A 19,404-nucleotide genomic window follows, 5' to 3' on the forward strand; every position below is an offset into this window, starting at 1 on the left:
GGTGATATAGGTACAGTTGTGACGTGGAATCAGTTTGGGTGGAACTGAGGAATAGGAAGGGAACTGGTGGCAGTAATCTATGCAGTCTCACTGCAGCACAAAGTATTGGTTGAAATATAAGTCAGTCAGAGGCAGCTCAATGCAGCATATTTGCTAATGCACTTAGTACTAAAGCCCACCACTGAATTTGGCCTGAAGCTATGGATGGCACTACCTTGTCCTCTTTAAGTAGACCTAGAGGGGGTTTATGGTCTAATATTATTACTGACTTCCTGACTCCAAATATGACCGCCAAACCTTCCTTCTCTATTGGGTTTAGTTAGTTAAAAATCACACAACACCAGGTTATAGTTCAACAGGTTTAATTGGAAGCATCAGCTTTCAGAGCACCACTCCTTCATCACCACCTGATGAAGGAGCATCGCTCCGAAAGCTAGTGTGCTTCCAATTAAACCTGTTGTACTATAACCTGGTGTTGTGTGATTTTTAACTTTGTACACCCCAATCCAACACCGGCATCTCCAAATCATGGGTGTAGTTACACTTTGCATTAGGCAGAGTCCTGGATGCATACATTATTAATGGCATTCCACTCCATTGGGCCACCCATGAGCTAGTACAAACCGATGTCATATGGGGAGGTATTGCACGTCAATACCAGATCTTCAGCAGGATCGAATGGATCAAGCTTCTCAAATAACAGCATGATGACAGAAGTGTTTAGTCCCAATTCAAAGATGACTATTGCAAGTGAATTTGTTCAGGAGTGCATTTTTCTCCCATCACCAAGTCACCCTTTATTTCCACATGGCAAGTCCTTGACATTGATTCAGCTTTCTCAGAGAGAGCTATCAGCATGAACAGAGCCTCTAACATTCCTGTTTATATCTGACAGCCAGGGCTCCCTGCTTGGACAAATTAACAACCTCAATCAGGGAATTCATATTCTGTGATGTCCATCTGTCTGATCTCATTCCAATCACCAGAGTTAGCATGTAGATGCAACAAGTAATTAGGAAAGCAAAAGGGAATTTTGATCTTTATTGCTAGGATTTGGACTTTAAAAATCATATAAGGTACCCGTGAGTGGCACCTTGGGTGACGTGCATTGCTTTTCCCACCCTGCCCTCCCTTTTTAAATAGGTTGTACAGTAATTAAGGCTGTTTGGAAGATAGTCACCAGTCTGGGAAGATGGGTTTGATTTAGCAATAATGGCAAAATGGGTTATAGTCATAGAGTCATAGAGATATACATCATGGAAACAGACCCTTCAGTCCAACCTGTCCATGCCGACCAGATATCCCAACCCAATCTCGTCCGATCTGCCAGCACCCGGCCCATATCCCTCCAGATCCTTCCTATTCATATACCCATCCAAATTCCTTTTAAATGTTGCAATTGTAGCAGCCTTCATATGCTTTTATTTATTAGAGTTTGAAAGAATGAGAACTGATCTTATTGAAATGTACAAGATTCTGAGGGGATTGACAAATATTGGGAAGATGCTTCCATTAGGAGGTGATCTCAAACTAAAGAACATAGTTCCAGAATAAGGGAGCAGTCATTTAAAGGATGCAAAGGAATTTCTACTCTTAGAGTGTTGGGAATCTGGAATTCTCTACTCCAGAAAGGTGTGGATGTTAAATCACTAAGTATGTAAAGAGGAGGTAGATAGATTTTGAGATATCATGGAGTTGATGACAATAAGAAACTGGAACTAAGGAGGAGTTGAGGCAGAACAACCACAATCTTATAGAATTTCAGAACAGGCTGAATGACTTAATTGTTTATTATAATCATGATTTTTATGTTCCAAGGAAATTCTCGGCACCTTAGCTTACTGCACTGATCTTTGCAGCATCAGGCCTTCAATGGACTGTAGGAATTCTGATAAAGTTTCATCCAGCACTCCCACTATAATGCTGTCGTGTGGAAACTCATCCTCAATGATGAGTACTGCCAATTATTTGTGAGGTAGTACAATTCATTTATAAAAGTGCCAGTGGTTTCCATGGCACCCACTTGTGTTGGCAAACATTGCCTGGCCAAGAATCTCATTTTGTCGTAAATTGAAATAGGAATGGAAGCATGGAATTTCTTTGTCGTAGGTTGCATGTTTTGTCTGGAAACAGTGGCATTGTTACTGATTGGTACGTGGTCTTTTTTTTGCCATTTCAATTGAGACCTGAAGCAGTATTGTATCTGCTAAACCATTAGCACCAATATACCAAATACACAACCTGGTCAGAGCATTCTGTATGCAATAGAGAGTCTGGTAAAATTTCTCCATCATTGTTGTATTTGCCGTGTGGGCTACGGTGAGTGAAATGCTTTTCTTTCCTGACCTTGTAAGTAGCTTTGATTTTTATGAAATATTTAACTCCCATTATGATTTGTTTCCTTGCCAAGTACTGTCTCAGGCCTTTTCCCACACCTTTTCAGCTTTTGAATGTTGAGATAAGTTCTAAACATCATGTTACGTTGGCTCTACACTTTCTACGGAGGCCATTCAGTGTCTTGGGGAGTTCTCCCCTTACCTTTGGAGATACAGGATCCCAAGGTCATAGTAGTTATAACTGACTAACTCTAGTTGTACTTAACACTGTCATGCAGTAAACCTCCTTGTTATCTCAGGCCAAATTCTCTTCTGTAGTTACTTTACTGTTGTGTACCTCTGACCACTAATCTCTAGACAGGAAAAAATCACAGCACAGGCATTTCCTTCCCACAGTTCAATATCTTGATGAGCCATGAAGTCCGTTGCTTGTTGGCCATTTTTGCTCGGTCTGTGGTTATCCTGTCTCTCCCCCTCCCTCAGGGCTCTTGCTGTAACTTGCCTCTGGTTCTATGGGCCTGGTCACTGTTGCCACCTTGTAATAAACTGAGGCCCATATGCCTGGAGCAGGTTTTCTCAGCACAAATACTCACATCGGGTGGTAAAAGGGAATATCTTCTCTGGAGTCCTGAAGACCCATATTCCAGTTCCATGAGGTTAGGTATTCCCACGTCATAGCTCCTTTCACACTTGTGCAGGAGCTATCTTTAGAATAAAAATAGAATTCCCTTCACATGACAATCCGTGCAGGTTTTCCCTGCTCATAAATTCTTGCATTGCCAATTGTTGGACAGCCTAATGAGCATGAGCTAACTGTAAGTGTTACTGTCCTCACAGGAACCTGGAACCTTTGCTGCTCAGACACTCAACAGCAGGTTGAAATCACTGGGCTAGGCAGCACTACAATATATTTAATAGGCAGCATAAGGTTTTAGTGCCATCCACATCTTAGCAAACAGGCATAGGCTAAGCCCTCTGATCTCTATGCCTGTTTTTGGGCCTCACAAAATATATTGCTTCTGATTTTATGGCACATGAACATCTGTGTAGCTGTGGGGTAGAAGTTCTGTTGATTTAAAACATACTCTTAAGGATAATATTTACAAAATAGATTGTAACTTCACTTCCTTGTAAATGGTTTTCTGATCAGTGGTGATATGGTCCAGAAACAGAGGCAAGTGTTGAGCTGGACTCAATCCAATTTCTGACTAACCGTGCATGGGAATTGCACAATAATGGGTGAGAATTTTCTGCAATGTTTGCTACAACTGAGAGCCAGCATGTACTGAGAACTCATCGTCATCGGCAATCACACTCTAACGAGTATGATCGTCCACCCAGGAGATTCCATGTCACTGGTCCTGGATTCTATTGGCACCTGTGTAGCTGATGAACCTGATTGTAGAGCTGCATCTCTAACCACACATTTGGAAGTGTTTCGGTGAAGTAGTTGTGGTCCTTAGCCTCAAAATCATTGGCATTCCTTTCTCCGGTTCCTCTTCCGTACTTTCTCTTGCTGCTGGGTGTTCTGAAAGAACTGTGTCCCTTCATACAGAAGCATTCTCCAAGTCAGTTTCTTCTGAATAAGGGTTTCCCATACATTGACATCCATGTTGCATTTCGTGGAGCCTTTGAAACCCCCACATTATCCCCCTCTTGCTCCAGTGTCTTCTTTGAGTGAGAGTCATAGAATCAAATTGCATAAAGATGATTTGCTTTGGCAGTCGGGACTCGGGCATCCTAAGCACGTGGCTGGCCCAGGGGAGTTGGTTTCAATCGATCATCGTGTCGATTCTGGTGCTATGGGCTGCTTCAAGAGCGCTGATGTTAGTCTGTCCTCCCAGTTGATGTGGAGAATTCATCTCCACATCAGCATTAACAACATTAATGGTACTTCCCAAGGGACTTGAGCAATCAATATGCAGTACAAGTTTCTAAGCCAGATGGATAAGCTGGAATAATGATTGTCTTAATCACAAGGATCTTGGTATCAGCACGGATATCACATTCATCAAAGACTTTCACGCTTAAGTGGCTTAAGGTGATTCACGTAGATTGGATGCAATGTTGAATCTCTGCATTGATGTTGGCCTTGGATGAGAGCCAGCTTCCCAGGTAAAGGAAATGTTCCACCTTCGGGAGGATTTCTCCTTTGATCTCATTGAGGAGATAGACTGGAATTTGACCTTGGATGAGTTGGTGAAGGATTTGAATCTTCAAACTTGAGTTTGCGTGAGGTTGAATCTGAGATCAATTCTTCAGTATGCTTCAGCAAAGGCATTCAGAGATGCTAGACGATTCTCTTCCAAGAGAGCAGAAATGATATTGTCATGCACTTACTGAAGTTCCAAAAGAGAGATTGGGATTGTTCCCTTCTTGGATTTCAACCAGCTGAGGTTGGAAAGATTTCCATCCATCCTGTAGGCAATGTCCATTCCAGCTTGTTCTTGACAAGATGAAAATGGAGAGAAGGGTGGAGCTGATGATATTCTTGCTTGACTCCTGTCTTGATCTCAAAGGATTCTGTCATATTATCATTGGCGAGGACCATGGCTAATGCCTTGTTGTGGAAAAGATGGATGATGCTGATGAATTTCACTGGACAGCCAGCTTTTGACAAGGTCTTCCATTGTATTTTCAAATTGACTGAGTCAAAAGTCTTGGTCAGATTGATGAAAACCATATAGAGTGGTTAGTGTGTAGTTTCTGTCCATAATCCCACACTTTGGTCGGAAGTTGCACTGACTTTATGGAAGGATTTCCTGAGAGAGTGGGCAAAGGCATCAGGGGAGGATTTGGGTGATGATCTTCCCAACAATGGAAAGGTTGGGGGGGTAGATGTCTCAGTAGTTTCCATAGTCCTCTTTGTCTCCTTTATTGAAGGCAATGGTGATGACAGCATTCTTGAGATCAGTAAGGGTTTCATTTCTGGGAATGAAACATTGCAGAGTACATGAATAGATTGTAAAGGAGATTCTAATGATGGTTCTGCCAGGCAGGTCAGCAGGGATCTGTCAATTTGGGCTCTGCCTCCAACTACCATTGGTTCTGATGTTAATTTATTTAGACCTGGCATCAGCAGGTACAGAGCCTTCTCAGGACTGCTCACATCTGTTAACAAGATTTAATGACATGTAAGAAGTACATTGCTTCTGTTTAACATTCAGGGCAACTTTTATTCAAACTAAAAGAAAATGACTGTAAATACTGAAGTCTCAATCACTGAGCTGTAACCTTAAACAGTTATCAGACCTCCAAGAACCACTGCTGCCAGTGCCCTGTCACGATAGCGCTTTGCTGATGTTTGAATATTTACACCTGACTTGCTTTGGGAATCAGCAGAGAGCTCCACCCAGCCTCTGACTCACGGCTATCTGCTGACACTGGCTGGAAGGTATCCTGGTGTCTCTGAACAGAGAAAAACCACACTGGCTGGCTCTTTAAGAAATGAATGGTGTAGCAGCAACATATTAAGTCACTCAAAAGTTGTTAGTAATTCAACAAGGTTTTGACGAGAAGTTGTGTAGAAATTGCGTTTAATCTGAAAGTGAGTGTGGGTGGATGTGCAACTGTCATACTTAATGAAATAAGCTTAGTCTTTTTATACATAAAATAAATAGAGAGAAAACTGAAGAAACTCAACATTTGACAACATCTGTGTTTTGTCCAGCATTCTCAGAGTTTGTTTCAGATTTCTAGAAGCCACAATATCTTGTTTTTATTAGTTTTGTACCTAGAATTGCTTAACTGTGGAAACAGGCCATTCAGCCCAACAGGACCACACCAACGCTCTGAAGAGCATCCCACCCAGACCCATTCCCCTACCTTATCCCTGTAACCCGATATCACCCATGGCAAACATATCTAAACTATGTATCCCTGAACACGTTAGGTAATTTAGCATGGTCAATCATTAACTTTCACATCTTTGGACTGTGGGAGGAAATCGGAGCATGCGGAGGAAACCCACACTGATACAGGGAAAGCGTGCAAACTCCACACAGACAGCCACTCAAGGCTGAGCATTGCCAGTGTTGGAGAACAGGGCTCCTCCATTGTCAGGCACCTTTTAAAGGCATCTCTACACTGTTTTTAGGGAAATGTGGCCGAGCAGCTAGACCAGCACAGCTAGAGAGACCCTATTGTTACTCTGGCCAGCAGCGGTGCCTCACTGATGCCTGGACCCACTGGTGATGTGTGTGTGTGTGTGTTAGAGGCCATGAACACACTCTCTGCCGGGCACCGACAACATGTCTCCAGACACAGGTCAGGTTTTGGTCTCAGTGGGAAGCTTGTCCGGGAAGATGTAAGTGCACTTCGATCCACGAATAACTGGACACTTTTAGAGTCGAAACGTGGTGTGATGCTGGAAAAGCTCAGCAGAGCAGGCAGCATTCAAGGACCAACAGAGTCAATGTTTTGGCATAAGCTCTTCATCAGGAATGGTATTAGGCATTTGAACTCTGGCATTTCTGATGAAGGACTTATGCCTGATGCATTGACTCTCCTGTTCCTCAGATGCTGCCTGACCTGCTGTGCTTTTCCAGTGCCATACGTTTTGACTCCAACTCTCCAGCATCTGCAGTTCTCACTTTCCACTTAAACTGGTGACCCATTGTTGTTCCCATTCCACTGAAGGGGAGAATCCATTGATCCAACACCTTTACCTTCTATTTCACCATAAAAGATACATCGGTAGGTCAGGAAAGTTCTGCTTCAAATACTCAGATTGAGCTCGGTTTCTGTCATTGGAGTCCAACTTTAATATTGACCTGAGGTTAGATCATGGGTGGCTTCTAGTCCAAGATAAATACATTGGGGATGGTGGAGGGGTGAAGGTTGCTGCACATGTGCTAGAATAAAGCAGGTAAGTTTAAATTGTATTTTTTTCTTGTTTCCTCTGTTCCTCAGAGAACTATGGATCCTTGATTCCCTGCAGAACATGGTCACCCCATGAATCGTTATGACCCACTTACGTGAGAATCAGGAACTGTTCCATTCTGCTTAATAAGTCAAAACAACAACAGAGTGTGGGTGTTTGATTTTAATTTGTGCATTGACTATCTCAAGTGTTATTTCCAGGGCGGATTCCTCCCACATCCCCCCTCCTGCCCATTGCCCAAGCTGTGATTGCCACCTTGGCTTCAGACAGGACTCTAATCTATTTCATGCTGGTCAAGAATGCAAGCTAGAATCATTTTAATATTCTAGTAACTCTGGCATTTGAATGTGCCCATCATCCATCAGACATCAATAACACTTTCTGGTAAAATCAGCCATTTGTTTCTATTGCAGATTTAATGTTAATCCTTCCACAGTGAAAGTGGTATAGCTTCTAAATTTTTCTCCTCAAAAAATTATGAGTCAACATATAAGAAATGCTCTTCCTAATATATCCCAGGGAGAAGCTCCTTAAACTGTGGGAGTCAAACCTTCAAACAGCAGTATATGCAACTGTTGTCAACAACCCTGCCTTCATCTCCACCATTGCCTCAGTCCACTTCTCTGTCTCAATGTCCATGGCTCTGTCTCTCTCAATCTCTGTTTCTTTCCTCTTTATCTCCTCTTTGGCTTGTCTGTGACTCACTGGACTGAAATGTTTTGATTGGCGTTAATTTAATCTGCTTATTTTAAATGAATGAAATCACCATTAAAGTAAAGACAAACTGAGCTTTTTTATCTATCTCTTCTTTCTATCTTCTTATTTTTGCTCTTTTCTGTTCTCTTGCTGTCTGTTTTTCTCTTTCTGTCTCTCATACACAGACATATCTTAGGGTAAGGTGCCAGTAGCCTGAAACAGATGATATTCATTAAAATAAATATTTTCCTCTCTGTGGAATTGCCTGATAAACCAGAGCAACAACAGAGTGTGGGAGATTGATTTTAATTTGTGCATTGACTGTCTCAAGTGTTGTCCCTTTGCACCAAAACAATATTGTGAGTAGAGATTTGAAAGAGGAAGGGAAATTGGGAAAAGAGAAGAGTGAAAGATTGCTGCAGCAGAAAATTCATCTCTATAATTGCACAGTGACCTCCTTTTGTTTTCTGTCTATGTAAATGTATTGCAATGTTCTCCTGAATTTGTGTAGGTGACTTTTCTCATCATAGTTTTCCAGTTTTCAAAAATCATCCTATTCACCTTTCTGTTCATCTACGAAAGGGTAAATGTAGGTTTTTTATATTGCATGTCAACACACATGACTATTTTTAATACATGCTGAAGTGTTCCTGATATTGCTGCTAAGAGCTGATTTATGAGCTAATGTTCAGGACTAACCTGTATCTAATCCAGTCTTCATTGTATGTAAGGATGGTATGATGGGTTGAATTGCATCCCACCATTGCAGCAAGTCTTTGCACTCCCTAGCAATAGCCACATGCACAAAATGGTTAGTATAATTACAATAACTCAATGTCTTATTGCAGCAAATAAGTGGTCTATGTCAGCTCAACCTCACATGAGTACAATACTGCTGAGGGATCGAATAGAAAAATGAGAAGTGATCTTATTTAAACATAAACATTTAGACAAAGATTCAGAGGGCACTTGACTGGTTAGATGCTGAGTGGATGTTTCAAAGGAGAATTTAGGACTGGGAAGCATGGTTTCAGAACAAAGGGTCACCTGTTTAATATGGAGATGAGGAGGGCTTCCTTCTCTCAAAGTGTTATGAATGTGGAATTCTCCCCCGGAGAGCATATGGAAGCTGAGTCATTGAGTGTGCTCAAGGTTGAGATGAAGACTTTAGATCTATAAAGGAATCAAGGATTGCGTTAGGAGAGGAGACAGAAAGTGGAGTTGAGGTCAAGATCAAACCAATCATGGGGCAAGGCAATGCCCTTGTAATGTTATCACTAGATTATTAATCCACAAATTCAGCAAATGCTCTGGTTACTTTGATTTGAATCCTTTCACGGCAGATGGTGGAATTTAAATTCCTTAAAAAGTCTGGAATTAAGTATCTACTGATGAAACCATTGTTGATTATCAAAAAAACCCATCGTGTTCATGAATATACTTTAGGGAAGGAAATCTGCCATCTACATGTGACTCCAGACGCAATGTCCTTGACTCTTAACTGCCCTTTGAAATGGCCTAGCAAGCCATTCAGTTATACCAATTGCTACAAAGTCTTAACAAGGAAATGAAACCAGATGGATCACCCGGCATTGACCTAGGCACCGGAAAAGATGATAACTGAAACAACCCTGTTAGCCCTGCAAAGTCCTCCTCACTAACATCTGGGGACTAGCGCCAAAATCCGGAAAGCTGTCTCACAGACTAGTCAAGCAACAGCCTGACACAGTCATACTGATGGAATCATACCTTACAGACCATACCCCAGACACCGTTGTTGCCATCTCCGGATATGTCCTGAACCACCAACAAGACAGACCCAGCAGAGGTGGCAGCCCAGTGGTACACAGTCAGGAGGGAATTGCTCTGGGAATCCCCAACATTGACCCAGGATCCCATGAAGTCTCATGGTTTCAGGTTAAACATGAGCAAAGAAACCTCCTGCTTATTACACATATCATCCTCTCCCAACTGATAAACAATATTCTTCTATGTTGAACATGGTAGTGAGGGAATCAACAAGAGAGAAAAAAACATACTTAACCTCATCCTTACCAATCTTCCAGCTGCAGATACATCTGTCCATGACAGTATCGGTAAGAGTGACAACCGTACAGTCCCACCTTCACATTGAAAATAACCTGCATCAGGTTGTGTGGCTCTGTCACTGTGCTAAATGGGAAAGATTTCAAACAGATCTAGCAGCTCAAGACTGGGCATCCATGAGGTGCTGTGGGCCATCAACAGCAACAGAATTATACTCCAGCACAATCTGTAACCTCATGGCTTGACATATTTCCCCCAATCAACCATTACCATCAAGCCAGAGAAACAATCCTGGTTCAATGGAGAGTGCAAGAGAGCATGCCAGGAGCAATTCCAGGCATACCTGAAAATGAGGTGTCAACCTGGTGAAGCTACCAAACAGGACAACTTGCACATGAAACATTATATACAGCAAGTAATAAACAGAGCTAAGCGATCCCACAAACAATGGGTTTGACCGACATTCTGCAGTGCTGCCACATCCAATCATGAATTATAGAGGACAATTAAACAACTCACTGAAGGAGGAGACTCCACAAATATCCTCATCCTCAATGACAGAAGACCCAGCACATCAGTGCAAAAGATAAGGCTAAAGCTTTCACATCAATCTTCAGCCAGAAGTGCCAAGTGCTAGATTCATCTCAGCCTCCTCTAATAGTCTCCAGCATCATTGGTATCTGGCTTCAACCAATTCGATTCATTCCATGTGATATCAAGAAATGGTTGGAGGCATTAGATACCACAAAGGCCATGGGCTCTGACAATATTCTAGCAATAGTACTTGGCCTCCAGAACTTGCTACTCCCCTTGCCAAGTTCTTCCAGTACAATTACAACACTGGAATCTATCTAACAATGGGGAAAATTGCCTAGTAATGTCCTGTACCCAAAAGGAAAATAAATCCAACCCAGCCAATTACCACGCCATCAGTCTACTCTCTATCAGCAGTAAAGTGATGGAAGGTGTCCATCAACAGTGCTATCAAGCAGCATCTACTCAGCAATAACCTGCTCAGTGACACCTAGTTTGGGTTCAACCAGGGCCACTCAGCTCCTGATCTCATTACAGCCTTGGTTCAACCATGGATAAAATAACTGAACTCCAGAGGTGAGGGAAGAGTGACAGTCCTTGACATCAAGACTGCATTTGTCTGGATATGGCAATGAAGACCGCTAGCAAAACTGGAAACAACAGATAGCAGGGGTACTGATTGGAGTCATACTTGGCACAAAAAAAGATGTTTATGATTGTTGGAGGTCAGTCATGTCAGCTCCAGGACATCTCTGCAGGAGTTCCTCAGGATAGTGTCCTAGGCCCAACAACCTTCAACTGCTTTATCATTGACCCTCCCTCCAGGTCAGAAATGAGAATGTTCGCCAATAACTGCATAATGTTCAACACCATTCACAATTCCTCAGATACTGAAGCAGTCCATGTTCAAATGCAAGAAGATCTGGATAATATCCATGCTTGAACTGACAAATGGCAAATAACATTCACACCACACAAATGCTAGGCTATGACCATCACCAATAAGAGACAATCTAATCACTGCCCCATGACATTTAATGATGTCACATCACTGAATCCCCTCTATCACCATCCTGTGAGTTACCATTGACCAGAATCTCAATTAGACTCATCATATAAACACAGTGGCTAGAAGAGCAGGTCAGAAGCCAAGAATACTGTGGCAAGGAACTCACTTCCTGATTCCCCTCAGCCCATCCACCATCTAGGAGGCACCAGTCAGGAGTGTGATGGAATACTACCCACTTGTCTAGATGAGTGCACCCCCAACAATACTTGAGAAGTTTGACACCAACCAGGTCAAAGCTGCCCGCTTGATTGGCCCCACATCTATAATCATCCACTCCCTCCTCCACCGATGCACAATGGCAGCAGTAGGTACTGTAGTGTCTAGGTACACTACAGAAATTTACAAAGAGCCTCAGACAACATCTTCCAAACACAAGACCACTTCTATCAAAAAGGACAAAGGCAGCAGATACATGGGTACACCACCACATGCAAATTTCCCTTCCAAGTCACTCACCATCCTTACTTCCACTGTCTCTAGGTCAAAAATGTGGAATTCCCTCCCTAAGGGCATTGTGAGTCCACCAACAGCACATGCCAGTTCAAGACAGCAGCTGGCCACCACTTTCTCAAAGGCAATTAGGGACAGGCAATAACTGCCAGCCCAGTCAACGATGCCCAGAACCCACAAATGAATAAAATATTGAATGACAGAGCGGGCATGAGGGGCCATATGGCCCACTTTTGCTCCTATTCCTTAGGTCCTGTCACAGTACACACTAACTAAATTCATCTGTAAACAAATGATAAATCTCAAAGTTAACAATTTGAAAAATTATCTGAGACTAATAATAAGTTTGGGAATTCTGAGAACCATGAGCAGCAGCATTTATGGAAGATTAGTGCTGCTTATGACTTAGTGACAACAGACATTGCCTTCGATTGATTAATGTGATAATACATGGAATAAGCTAATGGAAGTTTGAGATAATGTTACAATGTTAAAGTCTCAGATGCAACAGTAAATACATCTGCTGTGCTTCTGCATCAGCATAGCATCATTTATTATTTATTTTCCACTGGGTTAACTCTTAACTCAGTGCCTTACTTGTCCCTGGTTGCAAATCATCCAGCTGCACAAGTACCAATTTGTCGTGTTTAATATCTCCGTGTCTGCTGTGCCTATTGCGTGCCAGTGTTTTAGATGCATCAAATGTCAGTTGGGCCAACTGCTAATATTTCTTCCCTCTTTGACAGTAAAGTGCCTGTTTATAGAGACTGCGATGTCAAAACGTATTAATCCCACAAGCAGGAGCTGCAGTAAGAAGTCTAATGCACTTTACGTTTCAGTGAACCATGTTGTGATTTTTTTAATCCTCTTTAAAGCACAGTCATTTCAGGGCAATGCACTTTGTGACTGCAGCTCCTGGTTAAATTTGAGAGCCAAGCTATGCACCCAGTTCAGGCCCTTTTTCTGTAACTCTTATCTCCGCGTGTTTTTGAGTAGTTAGGCAAGGTCTTAAGTGGTGTACAATGCAGAAAGAAAGCAAATTATTTTGTACACAGTCTCATATTGAGTAACACTGATTAGACCTCAGCAGAAAGCAGTGAATTGATTCTGCTTTGTTGTTCATATATTTCTATCAGATTTGAATGCTGAATGGAATGGAGCAGATAAAATTCTTAAATAATACATTTTTAGTGTAAAGCGTGGCATTACATTCTGTGTGGTCAAAATATAATGCTGCCAGTTTCCATTAGGGGAAGAATCCTAGGTTTTCCCTATTAGACTCTATTATTAGGACCAAGCAGTCATGTACAAAGACCTAATAACTAAAAGTGGAGTCATGTATTATGAATAGACTTTATACATGTGGTGTCAAGCAAACCAAGTGGTTGAAGTAACACACAGACAAAGAGGAATTGTTGATTAGCCTCCACACTTCACATCAACCCTGATGGACAGTCATCTGGACTCGATACGTTAGCTTGCTCTTTCTCTCCATATCTTGCCTGACCCACTGTTGTTGTTTTCAGTACAGATTTCAGCATTTGCAGTATTTGCTCCTCCTTTATTTCCCTGTTACTAGGTTACACCTTTTCATGCAAAAAATATTTTAAAGTGGCAGGCAACAAATTCCAACAGCAATTTAATATTGATTTCCTGAGTTGAAAGACAATGTGTTTTTGCCTCATTTCCTTTTCATGTGGGAGAAATGGTTTCATGGGGTTTGAAGTTATCCTTTATTGCTGCTGCTGCTACCAAATAACTTGACACAATGCTGCTCCAATGGCATTCCCCTTTTATTTATATTTCTCAAAGGGCGAAAAGGGGAAAGAGAAATATCAAAATTCAAAAGAAACTATATTGCAGTTGAATCTCTGTCCATAATTATCTTTGTACTCACATTTGCAGCATGACTTTGTTAGAGCAACAGTAAACATCCCCTCTCAAAGGGAGGAAGTGACAGTTCTGTCTTTTGTGCTACTACAGGACAATCACTTGGCCTGGCAGAATAGTTACTGTGGCACAGGGGTGGAAGCTTCAATAGCAGATACTGATGAACCTAGTCAAGATTCCAAGATTGATTTAATGAGTAGAAGGCTGTGCAGAGCTTGCATTGTTTGGATCAATCATGGTGTCACAAAGTTGACTAATGGAACTTTCTGTCTTGATCCATATTGATAGATATCTCCGCGATGGCCTCAACAAAGGATTGATACCTTTATTTTACATTCTGGCTCTAGGTCCTATGACTCCTTAGGTAAAAAACAGTTTTTTTTTTATTTTTCTAATGAATTGATCAGAGATGTTATTACACACCTCTGCAGCTGGTAGGACTTGAACCCAGGTCTACCAGTCATGTGGTGGTGACTCTACCTGTGAGGCGCAAGAGCTACAGTAGCACCTTGTGAATCACTTGTGCTTCTCCTTGCTTTGAACCATAGAATAGCTGTTCCAACCTGAGTGGGTGCTTCGGGCTAATCCTTGCCAGGATGGGACTACTAAGAGATACTTTGGGTAATGGAAGTGAGTGGTCTGCTCCCGCAAGAAGACTCCCTCTCCACAAAGGGAGATTGTTTAGGTTATTAGATTAGATTAGATTCCCGACAGTGTGGAAACAGGTCCTTCGGTCCAACAAGTCCACGCTGACCCTCCAAAGAGTAACCCACCAAGACTCATTTCCCAACATTTACCCCTGATTAATGCACCTAACACTATGGGCAATTTAGCATGGCCAGTTCCCCTGACCCACACATCTTTTGGAATTATTGAGCCAATAGAAAGCCAAAGCATGTTTAGAATAAGTTACGTAGTTACTTGTTAGCAAACTATTTAGGCAAAGAGATTACATTTGAGCGGCAGGAACTATTGATACATATTGGCCTCAAAATGTCAACTTTGTTTCTCTCTCCAAAGATGCTATCAGACCTGCTGAGTTTCTTCTGCATTTGCTGTTATTATTACTGTTGATGCATGATAAGTTGACTTTCCTTACCAAACTGCAATCAGTGCTTCTAATTTTTGATCACCTATCAATACACCTTGTGCTTGATCATCAGCTCTACAGTGCCTTCTTTGAAAGAGATGACAAAGCATAGATTTAGGCATCCTCTCCTAATGGCATTGTCCTATTGGTTTTGAATACAGTTTTCTCCTTCAAGAGGAAGGCATTGAATGTGAATGCATCCTGCCTGCTTTCAGGATATAACCCAAATGTCAATGAAGATGGGATAAAAACAGGTGCAAGATGGTGATGTAAATATAGCACTGAAACTTTCACATCTTCCAGAATATGCTAGGCAGACAGTGACAGATCAGTAATAGGGAGCTAATATGAAGTGTCTATGTTTCTAAATCTTTTGGTTTGCAAAAATTTAAAGTCTAATATTATATACTAATTAAAATATATTCCAAAAAATGTTCTTGAATGATTGAATTCCCTCCTGATGCTGACATGTTCCGTAAAGTGGGGCGGTAGAGGTGTCGGCATTGGGAGTGGGGAGTTCTCCAGGATTTTCAATCTTTTACAGTGGGTCCAAAGGAATGTGTCTACAAATATACTGAGGTTCTCCTGCAAAGAAAACTTAGAAATCTGTTGTTATAGAATGGGTGATTGTGATGCCAATGCAAATTGTGCACTCACTGTGTCTCCTGAAGGGTTTCTGTTGTGATATCACATCACTTACACACATCATGACATTTGAAAACACTTCAGTTTGTGTTAGGGATATTCATCAATAAATGAGATATTTTACCAGGAAACCTTCTTAAGCAATGCAAACACTGAGCAGCGACTACATTTAAAATGCTGTTAATGTTTATGTATCTATACTTATCTATGTTTTTTTTAAATCAGCTTACACAGTAAATAAGTAAATCATCATATTGTGTAAGCAGTTGGTGTTAATGCAGTGCTCTACATAGTTAATATTTTAACAACCTTACATTTTAAAATTGTTTAGTTTCCCTGCATAAATGTGTAATCATGTTTCTATTTCTTTGTATGAAAGCCTTTTCATTTTAAATTTCAAGTGTCATAACAGAAATGACAAGATGAGGTAAACAGCATGAATAGAAAAAGCACAGCAACACAACTAGGTAATGCCAGAAGAGCACAACACTGTCACTCACAATCTGATGCCTCGGTCACATAAGATAACTTGGCAGTTATGAGAGAAGGGGGATGTGACAAAACTCAGCATGCTGCATCTCAGTCAATCCAACTGTGAAGCATGAATGGGGCAGTTCCTACAGAGAAATTAGTTCCCCAGGTGAGAGATCAAAATATGTGCTAAAGTGTAACAAAATGGGAACAAAACTGATGTGAAGTAATTTTTGTCCATTCTGCATTTTCCATCAATGTGGCCTTTTAGACTGCTATTATTTCGAGAAGAAAGATAACATTTAGGTTTTAACTAATTCTATATTGCAATACTGAAGCTTCATTTTTTTCCACAATTATAAAGATTGCTGCAGATTTAAATATCTACTTGTTGCAGGGTGTTTTGATGTCGGATCAGAGCCCCAAAGTATTATGAGGATTTTTAGCTTCTGATTCCAAAATGTGATTTTAAAAGAGAATTGCTAGAAGAGACAAAAACAAGGTTATGGATATAAATTCAGTCACTGTCTGGCTAATTCCTGTGTGGAACACATGCGATGTGTACCTGCAGAATGTCAGGGAACATTTCAAACAGATAGAGAGACAAAACAGGAAGACGTATTGAAGGACCTGAGTATCACACCCCACTGAACAGAAAGCCAATTCCTGCAGACATTTGTTTGCATTTTGATCTCCCAGGAATACACTAAAAAAGGGTTAAGAATTGACTGGAATGTCTGCCCTAGTGGGAGAAGGTGTTCTTTAAACTGAGCTTTATGTCTGCTAGCCAAGCATGCATGTCCTGTCAAGGTCACAGTCAATGAACCATGTACATGTAAACCCTGTGCTGCAGGTAAAATGACTTTCTTGCTCTATGTGCTAGAAGTGAAATAGCCAGCAAGTCAGCCTGAAGGAAACAGGATAGGAAGGATTGCCTCACTGAGTGCTGCCAATTCACCATAGCCAAAGGAAACTGGACAAAAGGACTTCAACTAACCTGAAAAGGATCCCAAAGTTGGCTGTTCAACAATCACATTCCGCCATTAACTCTCCATGAACCACCCAGAGAGACAGATGCATAAATCTTTTAACTTTTATCTTGCTTTGGATTCACACCTTATTTGTAATCTATGTTTTCTTGCTTTTGTTTATTAATGCTATTCATGCTCAGTAACTAATAAACTCTCTCATGTTAACATAACAAAGACTAGTGAAATGAGCTTTCTTAAAATTATAAATTCATTTGATCTGGGAGGAAGATATTCATAAAAGAGTAATCCCTTTTAAACTAACTTCTTTGTAACCAAACAAGGGACAGGTGGATAAAGAAAGGAAACCAATTTAATCCTCCTCAGATTTATTGTATCTTAAGCAGAGCTTGTAGTCATTCCTTCAAGCTTATCTGCTGCTAAGAAACTAAAAGTGGGTAAAGACTATCTATCTTTTACCAAACGTGTGAATTTTTAAAATAAAATGGAACAGGTAAGGCTTGTTGTTAAATGACATATAAATTGTTGTGGACTAGTTTCATGATTATATATTTATAAGTATCCATTTTTTTTTCTTCTAAGGCTCCACATCAGTCCTCTGAAAAACCATTGTCCATGCATCAAATCTGAAGTGCAGTCACTTAAATGCTCAACATATTGGGGTGAATACTGAAATCATGTTCATCTCTCAAGGCCAAGCAACTAACAGCCTCTCTTTGTCACAATCTTGCCCCTGTAATGAGAGAAAATTATCTGAAAATTTGACAAAATCTTAAAGAATTTTTACTGGCATTTAAAGGGATCCTTTTCGAATAAATGGGACCCAGGATAGTGAACTAAGAAAGAGAGACACGTTTTACAAGCTCTACTCAGGATTTAGTTGGGCCAGTATTGATCTCACCCTGCAGTTAGACAACCAGCAGGGAACCCTATGAAGACATAGAGGAGGCCCAATGGTAATAAATTCCCTCCTTATGTAATACTGGGCTTTTTCCATGATTGAAGTCTCCCGAGATATATGTACAGCTGACAGCTGTTGGCCAATCTGAGGCCAACAAGTTCTCATTGCTGCCACCACCAGCCTATCAAGTGACCACTGCTAGCAATGCACCAACCAGAGGTCAAGGGTCAACACAGGAACCCAGACTAAAGGTGAGTGAAGGCAAAAAGATGTCATGTAGTGGGATCAAGGGAGGATGGAGGCAAGTGCAGGGAATGGTTTTTTTCATTATCCCACCTTCATCACACCATACGCCTCATGGAGTGTGCCTGAAAATGAGGGAGTCTTCATTTCCCATGACCTCATTTGAAAATCTGACAGGTTTTGCCTTCTGAGACCACATGATAGCTGTGTCATTTTCATTTAATCCCTGAGCCGCCATTAAATTTTGGCAAACTTAAACACTCCAGTTTGGAATATGATATCTCTTCTTTGGTGCCCCACGAAATGCAGCTTCTTTCTTTCAATCATTCTGATGAGGTTTCTCCAATGGCATTGGAAAGCAGGTGGGGTGGGACCGCAATGTGATCATTTTACCTCACCCAATTAATCTAAAGATTAAAAAATTTGAGAACTTAACAGACCAGACTTTGAATATCATGTTTGGTTTTGTTCACCTAGGGCTCGTTAAGCAAAAACAAGGGAGAATGCTGAATTCTGCTAAGAAATAAATATGGTGAGATAGACCATGTCTTAAAAGAGGATGACTGAGAAGGCATCTCATGCAAGTAAATAATGGAGGAGAGATAAGGCTGGAATATTACCCGAGGTAATCCATGGGGCACACGTGCAAAGATAAATTTGAGACTAGTGTCAAAAAGGTGTTCTGAAGTATTTTTTTCTCGATGGTTTAACGTCTAAATTTTGTGGATGTATTAAAATGTTGAACCAAAAAAAACTTAAATGGGAAGTTGCATTCAAATTCATATTCCTTAGCTGTTATACTAGAATAGATTGATTTCAGCTATATACTCGACATTTTGCTCTCATTTGGAATCAACATTGTCTTAAGTCGCGGTTTTAAATTTAAGTTTAAGATATTGATTAAGCACTGAAACCAAGGTAAACTACTAAAGTGGATTTAGTTTGAATATGTCCATCACCTTAGCATTAACTGTATAAGCTGAAAATTGTACACCCCATTCCACACCGGCATCTCCAAGTCATGACTGTATAAGCTGAGTTGATTATTTGTTATGGAGAGACAGTAACCATGCATTTTATAGATTTCTTTTGTTGGCAGACTCAGAGATTATTTTCACACAGATGGTAATTTAACAATACAGGTGTAAAGAGCTGAATCAAT

Source organism: Chiloscyllium plagiosum, unplaced genomic scaffold (assembly GCF_037043375.1).
Source record: "Chiloscyllium plagiosum isolate Xiang-an unplaced genomic scaffold, Cpla_swu_hap1 HiC_scaffold_8, whole genome shotgun sequence".
Taxonomy (NCBI): domain Eukaryota; kingdom Metazoa; phylum Chordata; class Chondrichthyes; order Orectolobiformes; family Hemiscylliidae; genus Chiloscyllium; species Chiloscyllium plagiosum.